The sequence below is a fragment of the Pelodiscus sinensis genome, chromosome 25 (genome assembly GCF_052426305.1).
Source record: "Pelodiscus sinensis isolate ZL-2025 chromosome 25, ASM5242630v1, whole genome shotgun sequence".
NCBI classification, from domain to species: domain Eukaryota; kingdom Metazoa; phylum Chordata; order Testudines; family Trionychidae; genus Pelodiscus; species Pelodiscus sinensis.
Window position 1 is genome coordinate 21603461 of NC_143076.1, and position 13071 is coordinate 21616531.

The following is a 13071-nucleotide window of genomic DNA, read 5'->3' on the forward strand; positions in this document are numbered from 1 at the left end:
TAGCACTGAGCGAGAAACTGATTTAACACCTCACACTCCCACTACATCACTAGCAGTATCCGTTTCTGACTGCACCCTGTATATTACAACCATGGCCTACATTCTCTCCCTCACAATGCTCCACAAGCTGAGAGCACAGCTGTATCACTTCAGGTAGTGATTTTGTCATCTGCCATAAACTGAAACAGAGCCAGACCTGGTCAATACTTAGATGGAAGACCTCTAGGGTAGTTCAGAAAGTGGCAATGATGCAGTACGTAGTTCTCACTGCCCCAATGCACCACCATGGGGTTGAAGGCACTGTGTTATAAAACTGAGGTCCTGGTCACTTGTTATTGGGAAGGGTCAAAAGGCTTATTTCTGTAAGTCAAGGGGTGATGAACTCCAGGGTACTGGCCCAATTACGATTTTGAGAATTCTATTCTGCCTCCCTAAATTCTCTATGAAATTTAACTTGGATATGGAATTCTTCAATGCCTGCCCTAAATTCTTGTGTAGTGGTGTTGAGGATTTTCAAGGTCAACCACTGATTTGTTTCACCTCAGAAGTGGCTGCATTTCAGTGGAGAGTGAGCTCATCCCTGCAAATACAGCTTTTTAAACATCTCAGGCTTCACTAGCAGGGAAGGCTCAATATAAATGTAAATAGCCATGGTCAGCTCTCAACTGTTCCCCCACCTCATCTATCTTTTCTGCTTGCAACAGGACTGTCCTTCCTAGACTACATGGCAACATGCAGGGCCAGCTTTAGGAAGCGCGGGGCCCCATTCGAACCACTTTGTTGGGCCCCCCCCAACCAGGATTTTTTTGTTGAGAAAAAAACAAAAACCATGCACCCACACAACAAACCACAACCACACACAAATATCATGTCAGAAGCAAATCTGATCAAAATGTAGTTGAACATTTAAAAAAAAAGCCATCCTTCATTATGCAAAATTTTACACAAAATTAAATCAGTTGCCTTAAGTGTAGGTCAAATATTTTCAATTGCAAACTATCCAATTTTTTCAAGAAAATTTTTTGTGACTTTCAGTTAGATGTGACTCACTATCCTCCGCTTAGTGTTCAAGTTATTGTAGACCCTAAGCCAGGTTATATTAAGTTCAAGTCTTTTAATCATACAATATGGATAACAACATTTCATTCTCCTAGCTCCAAGCCTTAAGTGAATTTTAACCCAAAAGAGCCAAACTTGATCACCTTGACACAGCAAGTGTGTCTACTGATCTCTGTGGCAAAGTAAGTTGTCTATATAAATAAGGTCTGCTCCTGAAGCCTTTTCCTACAGTTGATTAACAGATGGCAGTAGATAACTCATTCAGACCACTGGCTGATAATAGTTAGTCACCCTGACCAGTCATTAACCACAGTCATGGACTCACCCTACTCTCCATTGTCTCTATGGGTATGTCTACACTAGCTCATTAGTTTGAGCTAGGTAGACAAATGAGGGAAACCGGAGTTGCAAATGAAGCCCGGGATTTAAATATCCCGGGCTTCATTTGCGTGTTCCCGGGAGCCACCATTTTTAAATCCCCCTTAGTCCGAACTCCGTGCCCGCGGCTACACGAGGCACGGAGTAGGTAGTTCGAATTAGAGATCCTAATTTGAACTACCGTTACCCCTCATTCCAGCATTTGCTGCAGCACAGAGAACCATCATCCAGCTTTTCTGTTTCCCTTCTCTCCGAGAGAAGGCTGATAGCCCAGATGTGCTCTGTCCACTTGGCAAAATACAGAGTGATTACAGAAAAAAGAAGTTACTTTGTGCAGTAAGTGGTGTTCTTCGAGATGGGCGTCCCTTTGGATACGCCATTGCAGATGGCTCATTGTAGATTACGCCTCTGGGCTTGTAATCAGAACTTGGAACGGGTCTCCTATGAAGAGAGGTTAAAGCGACTGGGACTTTTCAGTTTAGAAAAGAGGAGACTAAGGAGGGATATGATAGAGGTATATAAAATCATGAGTGGTGTGGAGAGGGTGAATAAAGAAAAATTATTTATTAGTTCCCATAATAGAAGATGGTATCTTGTCAGACCTGCTCTAGGTCATTCCACATTGAGAAACATGGTGAACAAGTCTATAGCTATGTCTAAACTGCAGAGTTTTTCCGGGATACCAGAGGTATCGTGGAAAAACTCTGCCGCATCTGAAAAATCAGGCACGTTCTTTCGGCATCCCTGTATTCCTCTCAGTGAGAGGAATAAGGGATGTTCTGAAAGGGGATTTTTTTTCCCAAAATTTGGCCCCATGTAGATGGCCAAATTTTGGAAATGCCTCTTCAAAAAAAAAAAAAAAAAAAAAATTGTGTATCTGTAGCGCCCCCTCTCCACCTGGTTACCTTCTTTAATGCCAATCTGCTTACAGATTTTGATGGATAGGTCTGGGTTCTTCTGGATCCTGCCACCCACTTAACTTTATTTCTTCCTATGGAGTTATTTGGCGGTGCTCCAACCTCCCCCGCCCCTCCCCACACTCCTTCTTGGCAGGGTCACTAGGGCAGCTTGGGAGGAAAATTCTAACTCAGGGTAATCCCCACGTACTTGCCAGATAGTTGGAGACACCCAGAAAATAATACAAACACATACACTATATTAAACACAATTATATTAAACAGGAGACAAATATAACATAACAGGGTAAAACACTATTTTTAGGTTCACCGGTAACCAGCAACTGTAAGATTAGTGTCCCATTGGTACGTGTACTTTGTTGGGGCCCCTGATGACTTATGACCACAAAATTCTTCTCTGCAGCGGTTTAGCAGTGGGGCTGACTGGGTCCAGTACAGCCCAAAGGACTCACAAGAGGGAGAAGGTGGTAAATCCCTCCATAGGTTTAATATGCGGCAGGTTATAAAATCCCCAAATTCCCTGACTTACTAACTAAAAGATGGTTCACTCACACACTCCATGAATGAGCCTCAAGTTCAGAGATGACTCAGTCACTGCAGAGGGGCTGGTCTCTTCTGGCAGGGATCCTCTTCAGGCAGGAATCAGGCTGCTTTGGTCCCAGAATTTTCCCTCACCACAAAGGGGTGCAAGGCTCAAGGTGCAGGCCACACAATTGCACTAAAATTCAAACTGTAATCTCTTACCCCAGCATTCAGACACACACACAGCAGGCAGCAGCGGTGAACCAGCAGACAGAGCAGAGCTGACCATGCAGTGACTGGTCTCACCCAGGGAGCCAGAGAGCCAACTCAGTCTGGCTGGGGAAGCCTCCCAGCAAACTCCACAAACTGGAAATCAACAGTGGAGAAATAAAACCCAGCTGAAGGATCCTGCCTTCAGGTTCCTAGAGGCTAGATCTCAGGGGGAAACCCTGCATGCAGGCCTGGATCTTACTAGCTCCCACACAGCCAGACCACCCCTTGCCCTGGCTGGCTCCAGACTCCTCAAACAATGGCTTCCCCTCTCCCTTCTGAACTCCCTGGGAGGGACATCTCACTCCCTATGGGTTGCCGGGCAGACTCTCTCCCTGATAGGGAAGGTGAGTCAAGGCAAACTCAGCGTGCCTCTCCCTGAGCTGCCAGCAGACAGAGCCCCAGGAATCTAAGTAATCTCCTTGGGGGTTACATAACCTATGTCTGGAAAAACCCACTACTGGAAGAAGGAATGCAGGACTTGATGGTGGATCTCCCAATTGACTTTCTGATGAAAGTTTCCGTTCAGATGGTCTGCCATCACGTTTTGCTTTCCTGAGAGATAGGCACCTGAAATCATCACGTGATGCTGGATGCCCGTGCCACAGGGCTGTGGCTTCTTTACAAAGAGGGTAAGACCTGGCTCCCCCTTGGCAATTTATATAAACATGCACACCGTGTTGTCTGTCAATATTTTTACTGATTTATTGCGAATCATTGGAAGGAAGTATTTGCAGGCTCATCCAACCGCCCAGAGCTCTAGAATATTGATGTGAAGTGCTGACTCTGGTGGATATCATGTTCCCTGAGTGTTGTGTTCATTCAGATGTGTGCCTCAGAGAAGGGTTTGTGGTTATTGTGATAGGAGGAGGGTGTTGGAATGGCATTCCCATACAAAGGTTGTCGGGCAGCAACCACTACTGAAGATATTCCTTTACCATTTTTGGAGGGCTCAGGATTTTGTGCAGGTGGTGGTATGTGGTCAAAAACAGGTACGGAAACACGATTGAAGACAATGCATGTGTAATTGGGCAAATGGGACAATGATGATGACATGTGGCTGAGCAACTGCAGACATTGTTTGGCTGAGATTGTGAGGCTTTTGATGATTGTTTGGACGAGCAGGACTAGGGATTGAAAACACTGCAGTGGAAGTCTGGCTTGTGCTCAAATGCAGTCCAGCATTGCACCCTTGAACTCCAAATCTTGAGCGGGAGTCAAGTGGGACTTCTGTGCATTTATCTGTAAGTCCAGTGCATTGAACAAGTGAATAGTTCTTGCCATGGACTCTTCTGCTATCTGGATTGTGGGTGCCACGATAAGGCACTCATTCAGGTATGGAAAAATTGTTACCCAGATTTTCTCAAGTGAGCTATGGCTACCACAAGGACCTTTGAAAATACTCTTGGAGCTGAGGAGAGTACGAAGGGAAGGACACAATATTGGTAGTGGTGATCTTTTAGGGTGAATCTGAGGAATTTTCTTTGTGATGGCTGAATTGCAATGTGGAAGTAGGTGTCTTGTAGGTCTAGGGATGACATCTAGTTTCCTTTCTCTAGAGATGGAATTATCTTCGCCAGCGTCACCATGGTAAAGTGTTGTTTCTTTAGGTATTTCTACAGTTTGTGTAGGTCCAAAATAGGTCTCCAACCTCCTGGGGTTTTTTTTGGTGTCAGGAAGTATTAGGGATAAAAGCCCTCTTTACCCTTTGTGGAAGTGCTACTGGTTCTATTGCCTCCATTACGAGAAGCTTGTCTAGCTCCTGTGGCAAGTCTTGGTTGCCATCGGTACCACAAAGGTGTCAGTACGCAACCCTAGTACTGTCTTAGATGGGGTCTGTGCCAACGGATACAAGCAGTCCTTAGCTCTGGAGTGGTGTGCCGGTTTTGGTGCTGTTTGCCCAAAGTACCGTTGGTGCACGTGGTCTTTTTCGGTTTCAGTGCTGGGACCACAGGGCATGCTTGTTTGGTTGGCACTGCTCCTCAGGACTTGTCTGTGTTGGATGTGCCCGGAACCTGTGCATCCCCTGAAGACTGTGCCTTAGGTGCTGAGGATGGCTTCTGTTGAGGGGATACCTTTTTTGCAGGTGTCTCAGTGATAAGAGAGGAGTGCTTCCTCTTTGAGGTCTTCTTAACTGGAGGCTCCTATGGTGCCAACATTCCCTTGTCCAAAGCTGTTGTAGGTGATGTTTGAGGTGGAGAAACTTGCAATATTGGCTTCAATGCTGGCCTCACAGTCTTCTCCATCATCAGGAGCTTAAATTGCAGATCCCTGCCCTTTATGGACCTGGAGGAAAGCTTCTTGCAATGGTGGCAATTGTGCGGAGAATGCTCTTGCCCCAAGCACCGGATACATTGGGCATGTCCATCTAATACTGGGATGGATATCCTGCAAATAAGGCATCTCTTGAACCCAGGAGAGCTTGGCATTACTAACCTACTAACTGGGAAGGGAATAAGGAGAGAAGAGGAAAAAAGAGAAGTTACTCAACTTGAGCAGTAATGACAGTTCTTCGAGATGTGTGTCCCCGTGGGTGCTCCACTGTTGGTGTCGGGTCATTCCAGCACCAGAAATTGGATTTTTTCATAGTAGTTGCCGGTTGGGCGGCATAAACGTGCTAGGTGCCTTTTGGCATTCACTCCTTTGCACTTCATACATGTGGCCTAACCCCCCTCAGTACCTCATCTACGCCCAAGTACATGAAAAGAATACTCCAAAGTAGAGGGGAGAAAAGTGGGTAGTGGATCACCCATCCACTACCCACATGGGGACATACATCTCGAAGAACAGTTGTTATTGCACGAGGTGACTAACTTTCTTTTCTTCTTCAAGTGATTTCTCCATGGGTGCTCCCCTGTTGGTGACTATAAAACAGTAACCCTGAAAGACAGCCGATGGGTTTCAGAGCCAGTTTGTCGGCAGATGAAAGTACTGCCTTGGCTACTGGACAGTTCGTGGATGGTTGCATAATGTGTCATAAAAGTGTGTTCTGATGACCACATAGCCACATCACAGATGTCCTTATGGGGTAGCCCCTAGAGAAAGTCTGAAGATGTTGAGATAACTTGAGTGGAATACGTTCTGGGCAAAGCTGGAAGGGTCTTGTTCTACAAAGAGCAGCACTGGATGGTGTAGGAAGATATCAATTTTGAGATACGCTGGGTAGAGATTGGCATGCCTTTTGAATGCTCTGTGATGGAGATGAACAGATGCTGCAATTTGCGAAGGTCCTAGTCCTGTTGATGTTAAAGGAGAGGGCTTATTGAACATCGAGGGTGTGTAGGATAGACTCCTGATGCGATGCATGAGGTTTAGGGTAGAAAGTCAGAAGCACTATAGGTTCGTTAATATGGAATGGTGTGCAAACCTTGGGTAGAAAAGAGGGGTGTGGTTGCAGCAGAACTTTGTCCTTAGTGAACACTGTGTAGGGTGGTTCTAATGTGAGGGCACTAATTTTACTGACCGTGCAAGTTGATGTCATTGCAAGTAAGGACGCTACTTTTATGGAAAGTACAAGAAGGGAGCAGAATGCCAAAGGTTCAAAGGGGGGCTGAATAAGAACATCCAAAGCCATGGCTAAGTCCCATACCAGAGGTGGTTGTCTATATGGAGGGTTAAAATTGTTAAGACTCTTGAGGAACCTTCTTGTGGTTGGATGTGCAAAAACTGAGAATCTCTCCATCTGGGGATGAAAGGCAGCAATCACAAGGTGGACCCTGACGGAAGATATGGATAAAGCCCTGCTTTAAATTGAAGATGTATTCAAGGATGATGTGCATTGGCATGGAACTGGGATCCATACACCTTTGGGCACATCAGCTAGAGAAGTGTGTCTATTTAGAAAGGTAAGTTGATCTTTCTTTCACTTGATTAGAGCAGAGTCTTTCAGAGTCCTCGGAACCAGACAGGAGACACACAGTGAAGTGTAGGGCTTGAGGCCAGGGGTGTAGGAACATGCCCCAGTTTTGGAAGAGAAGATCTTGTTTGTTCAGGAGAGGATAGGGAGGCAGAAGAGACATCTGATAAAGGTATGGGAACTGTGTCTGTCTGGACCAATAAGAGGTTATCAGGATGACTCAAGCTCCTTCTACTTGAATTTTGTGGAGAACCCTCGGAATGAGGGGATTGGAGGAAAGCGTAGTGTAGTGGGGCACGCCAGGTAACAAGTAGTGTGTTGCTCAATTATCTCAGTCCTATGCCCACCGAGGAACAAAACTGGGGGCACTTCGTATTGAGATGGGACACAAAGAGGTCTATTGGGGGAAATCTCTAGCAGCAAAAGACGGAGTGAACTACATGGAGGTAGAGCTTCCATTCGTGAGCTATTGATAAATGCTGACTGAGAGTATCGGCTTGTGTTGAAGACTCCAGGCAGATAGGATGCTATTAGAGTGATGTTGTGCCGGATGCACCAATTCCACAGCCAAATGGCCTCTGCACAAAGCAACTGTGAACAAGCTCCAACCTTGACGATTTATGTAAAACATAGTGGTCATGTTGTTGGTGGGAATACGTACTGTGTGGTTGCGGGTATTTGAGGTGAAGAGTATGCATGCACTGTGCACCACTTAGAGCTCCAGTAAATTGATGTGGAGTTTGTATTTGTGGGAGGACCACCTGCCCCAGGTGAGCTGATGGTGTGCTCCATCCAAAGAGGGAGGCATTGGTTGTAATCTGAGCAGAAGGCTGCCTCTGGTGAAATGTAACTCTGGTAAGGAGGCTGTTGGTATTGATCCACCACTGAATTGAAGCAAGAATATTGGGTGGGTGGAAAATCTGCTTGCAAACATGGTGTTTGGAAGTAATGTTCACTGAAGAGAGCTAATGTTGTAGGCATTTGAACTGTAGGCGAGCATGCTGAACAACATATCTCATTGCCACCATGTGACCCACGCGGTGTAGCCAGGTGAATACTGACACAGTAAGTCTAGATAAAACTAGATTGATGTGGTCCTATATAGCCTGAAAATGCTGATCCGGCAAATATGCCTGAGCTGTTATCAAGCTGAGCTGAGTGCCTATGAACTCTAAAACCTGAGTTGGATGGAGTGTGGACTTTTGTTTACGAGAAGCCCCAATATCTCCAAAAGAAGTTACTCACCTTGTGTAGTAATGATAGTTCTTCAAGATGCATGTCCCTGTGGGTGCTCCACTCAGGTCTCAGTGAATCCTAACACCAGCGATCAGAGATTTTTGCCTAGCAGTGCCTATGTCACACATCTTGTACTGCTTTTGTTTGTTGGCAGTGCATGCAGTGCGGGTCTCCTACCACTTTTTTTCTACCAGAAATCCTATAATGGACTCCAAGTAGCGAGGAGGAAGGGAGGGTAGTGGAGCACCCTCAGGGACACACATCTCAAAGAACCATTTTTACTGCACAAGGTGAGTAACTTCTTCTCCTTCTAGTGGTGTCCCCGTGGGTGCTCCACTCAGGTGATTAAACAGCAGTACCAGCCACTTACAGTGGTGGGTTTTGGAGTCAGTTTTGAGAAGAGCAAGGATTACATCAGCTAAGGAGGTGGTTAAGTATGGGTCCTTGCTACAGAGCTTAATGTTGTGTGAAGGTGTGATGTGAAGACCATGTCGCTTCTCTACAGATATCGATGAGGGGTACACTGTACAGGAAAGCAATTGCTGTGGCCATTGCATGAGTGGAATATGCGGCGATCATCTGATCTGGATCCTTCCTCCGAAGATGGTAGGAGGTGTATATGGAATTGGCAATCCACTTGAATACACACTGTGTGGAGATGGCTGTTAGCTTGTGGGGACCAGACATGGAAATGAAAAGTCTGATTTTTTAAATTCTTCGGTCCTATCAATATAGAATGTAAGAGCTTGTCTAGCATCCAGAGTGTGTAACATCGCTTTCCTGGGGGAATTGTGAGGTTTAGGAAAACACGTGGGTAAATAAATGGGCTCATTAATATGGAAATCAGATATAACTTTTGGAAGGAGCTTTGGGTGACGTCTGAGAATGATTTTGTCCTTAGTAAAAACAGCATATGGTGGGTCTGCCATCAGGGTTGTGTTTTCACCTACCCTCCTGGTGGAGGTTATTGCTGTTATAAGGCCCACTTTCATGACCAGATGTTAAGGAGAAGCAGTAGCTAGTGGTTCGAAAGGTGGTTTTGTCAGTATGCCAAGCACAAGATTTAAATTCCAATCTTTACTTATCTACTGGAAGACATAACTTTGGGCGTGTCTTTCACAAACCCACTAACAAGCATTTAGTGATGGGACGTGCAGACAGTGGTAAGTCATCCACAGGCTTATGGAAGATGGAGATGGCTGGAGGATTTTGAGTAACTTGTGTTTGTTTCTCTTTTGTAACTTGAGTAACTTGTTTGTTTATGTACTTTTTTGCAGTGCAATATCCTGGGACTGAGCAACCCATTTGAATCGATTCTGAAATTGCTTCTGATCATCTGCAGGTAAAGAGGATGACAAGGGGAAGACAACCTCATCCAGAGATGATGAGGACTGGAGAAACCAGAGAGGACCTGTCAGTCTGAATGAGGCAGGACATCATCTTTGTCTGCCGGCTCAGCTTAAGTAATAACAGAAGGTGAGCGTGGAGGATGGAACTGAGAAGATCAAGTGATGGTGGCCGAAGATCTTGTTGCGGTATGTGATGGGGTTGATACTGCCATTCCATATGAATGATGATGGTGTGAGGAGTGAGTGTAGTATTGGTTCCAGGGCTCCTAAGGAAGCCATTGGGATTGGAACTTCTGTGGTGGATACAGCCAAGGATGATTAAACCATGAATACTCTGTGTGCGTGTGGTTGTGAATCGGTGCCAAGTGGAGTGCCATAAAGTTAGTGAACCCATTGGTGAGGAATGTTGTGAGGAGAACCTGCTCTCCTATCCTGTACCGTGCCCAGTGCTGAGGGTGTAGGTGAATAGGAAATATTTCTGGAGGATCGTCAGAGTAGACTGAATTGTCAAATTATAGGAGAATGCAGAAGTGAAAGCATGCTCGGCATCGATGGAGGTGGTACCGGCAGCTGCGGCTTTCGGTGCCGTGTGTCAGTGGTCTTGTGGGAAGCCTTCTTGCGCTCTGGAGCTGGGGTGTGTTAGGATTCCGACTAGTGGGAATCGGAGTGTTGGGACAGTGCTGGGGTGTCCATTGGTGCTGGAGGTGGTGGCGTGTTAGCTTTCGTTGGTGCCGATAAAGAGGCAACACCTCTCAGTGCAGAGGAGCTACACTTACTTTTCAGCTCCAACTCTGTTCTCTCTGTAGGTGCTATTTTCTGCTTTTCCCCAGTGCCGAAGGTAGATGGCACTGGTGAACACGCAGCACGGGATGTGGATGGCAAAGACCATGCAGGAGAGGCCCAGTACATATGGATTACTCTTACGGGAGATGAATTAGCCTTCTTATGGGCAGTTAGCGGCTCTGAGGGTTCGCTGGACTTAGCTTCTGGTGGCTGAAAGGATTTCTCCCACAGGAGGTTTTTGAGCCTCAACTCCTGATCCTTCCTGGCTCTGGCAGTCATGTTCTGGCAGTGTGAACATTTCTGCACCACGTCCTTCGCTGAGACATTTTATACAGGAGGCATGCCCATCAGATACGGGCATCAACTCTCTGCCAGAGTCACACTTTTTAAAACCAGGAGAGCCTGGCATATTCAAAAGATAACTTTAGGGGTCCAGAACTTGGTCAGGAATAAAGGGGAAAAAAAGTGGCGATTTTTTTTAACTAATGAGAACTGGTTAACACTAGCTGTAAACTGACTAAAGTGCTAACAATACTACAAGCTAATTACTCTTATTTTTCTATTTCTAGTCAGAAAGACAGCACTGCTGAGAGACTCCATCTTTTGCCAAAGATGGTAGAAAAGGAACTGAAGGGGACCTGTACCACGCGTACAGCCAACAGACAAAAACAGCGCGAGATGGTGACTGCCCATGTGCGATGCGGGAAGGCTCTGCAAGGCAAAAAAACTCTGATCACTGGTGTGAGGAACCACCAAGACCTGACTGGAACACCCACAGGGACACTATTGGAAGGAGAAGTCTCTTGGTGGTTAGTACCATGTTGAGTGTCTCTGCGTGGGATGGACCCCTTATCAGGCAATCATCTAAATACAGGAAGATCATAACTCCTTGTTGGTGGAGATAAGCCACAACAATTGCAAGGGTTTTTGAGAAGAACCTAGGCACAGAGGATAGACTGAATGGTAAGATCCTGTATTGGAAGTGTTCCGAGGCTATTGTGAACCTAAGAAAACATCTGTGCAACGGATGAATGGTCATGTGAAAGAAGACATCTTGTAGGTCAAGGACTGCGAATCAGTCTCCCTTTTCCAGTGCTGGTGATGTGTCCAGAGGATGAGGTTCAATGGCCGTACTGGGTCAGACCAATGGTCCATCTAGTCCAGTATCCTATCTGCCAACAGTGGCCAATACCAGATGCCCCAGAGGGAGGGAACACAACAGGTAATCCTTATGTGATCTCTCCCTTGTCACCCATTTCCAGACAAACTTCCATAATCTGGCCCTCCTCTGCCTCCAAATCCTCAGTGATTGGAGGACTAGGGGCACGGGAGGATGGACAGGGAGGAGAGTGTCTTTTAACAGGTGTAAATAAAGCAATAGAACAGTGTCTCAAAGAAGACCACAGGTGCCATGGCAACCATTGCCCTGGATGTTGCGGTGGTGGATACGGCCAATGTGCATACCAAGGAGGATGTTGCGAGTAGCGTGGCCTATCTCTATAAAGGGCTGAATGAGATCGGATAGGGAAGGAGTGCTGGGAAGAAAATACACTCCTCTGGTAGTCCTCAAATCTGTTACGCATGGAGAGCACTAGTAATCTTGATGATCCTATGGAAACTCATGAAAAGGAGGGTGATGGTGATAGCTACCTGGAAGCAGTGCCACAAAAGTGCATTGATTCAGCAGCTGCAGTTGACACTGAGCTACTCCAGTCAGGTTTTCTGGATGTGAGTGGTTGTGCATTGAGGAACTGTTGATCGGTGTCGAAGGGTGCGATGCCAATGGTGGAGACATGGGTGCCAGTGGTGGTTCCAGACTCGGTGTCTTAGGCAAAGGCTTGGCAAACTTTGACTGTACCTTGGTTGGTGCCGACGTTTCAGGTGGCACCTGCAGTGTGGTTGGGGCTAGAGCCTTGTCCAGTTCCCGTGTCTTAGTCAGCACTAGTGTCACATGAAACAGTACTGAGGATCTAGAAAGGCGGGGCTTGGACTCTGTAATGGAAGTGGAATGGGTGCGCCCAGTGCTGGAGGTTCACGGTTTGTCCCCTGCGCTGCTTTGCGCTGATGTTGTAGCTGGGAAGGACCAAGCCTGGGAAACCTTTTTTTGGCAGCTGACTTTAAGGTTGGCGAGTGTGCTCATGGTTTTTGGGCTTTAGAAGACTCTGACTAAGCTGATGAGTCCCAGAGCTCTGAGGGCTCTAGTGCCTTGTTGAAGAGAAGCAAGCAAAGGTGTGGCTCCCTGTCCTACTGTGCTCTATTGGTGAGGCTACAATGAGAGTGCTTTTGAGGGACTTGTGACTCTCTGAGGCAGTGAATACACGATGAATGGTCATCAGAGAACAGCATCAGATCGCAACAAGTGCACTTCTTAAACCCACGGGAGCCTGGTGGATACTAATAGTGCTTGCGCCTTGAAGCTCTATGTCCATGTCTTTCCTAGTTCTGTTGTTTCTTTCTTCTTCTCTTTAAAAAAAAAATATCTAAAATGATATGTACATGAAGTAGCTGGGGAGAAAAAAGGAAAAAAAGTGAACAGTCTGAGGGGAGGGTTGTGACCTCGACCCTTATCCTGTTTTTTTTTAAATTGAAAATGTAATGAACAATAAAACTAAATAGAAAAAACACTATAACTAACTACAATGATATTTCTATTCTGACGAGGTAACGCTGAGGAGAAAGGCTGAACTCCATCTACAACTGA

General features: G+C 46.1%; 1 protein-coding gene across 1 annotated transcript in view; it reads right to left on the reverse strand.

Annotated features, from left to right (window-relative positions):
- LOC142820529 (uncharacterized) overlaps positions 1–13071 on the reverse strand; it is a 90204-nt gene that overhangs the window by 36383 nt on the left and 40750 nt on the right. The window lies entirely within an intron of this gene.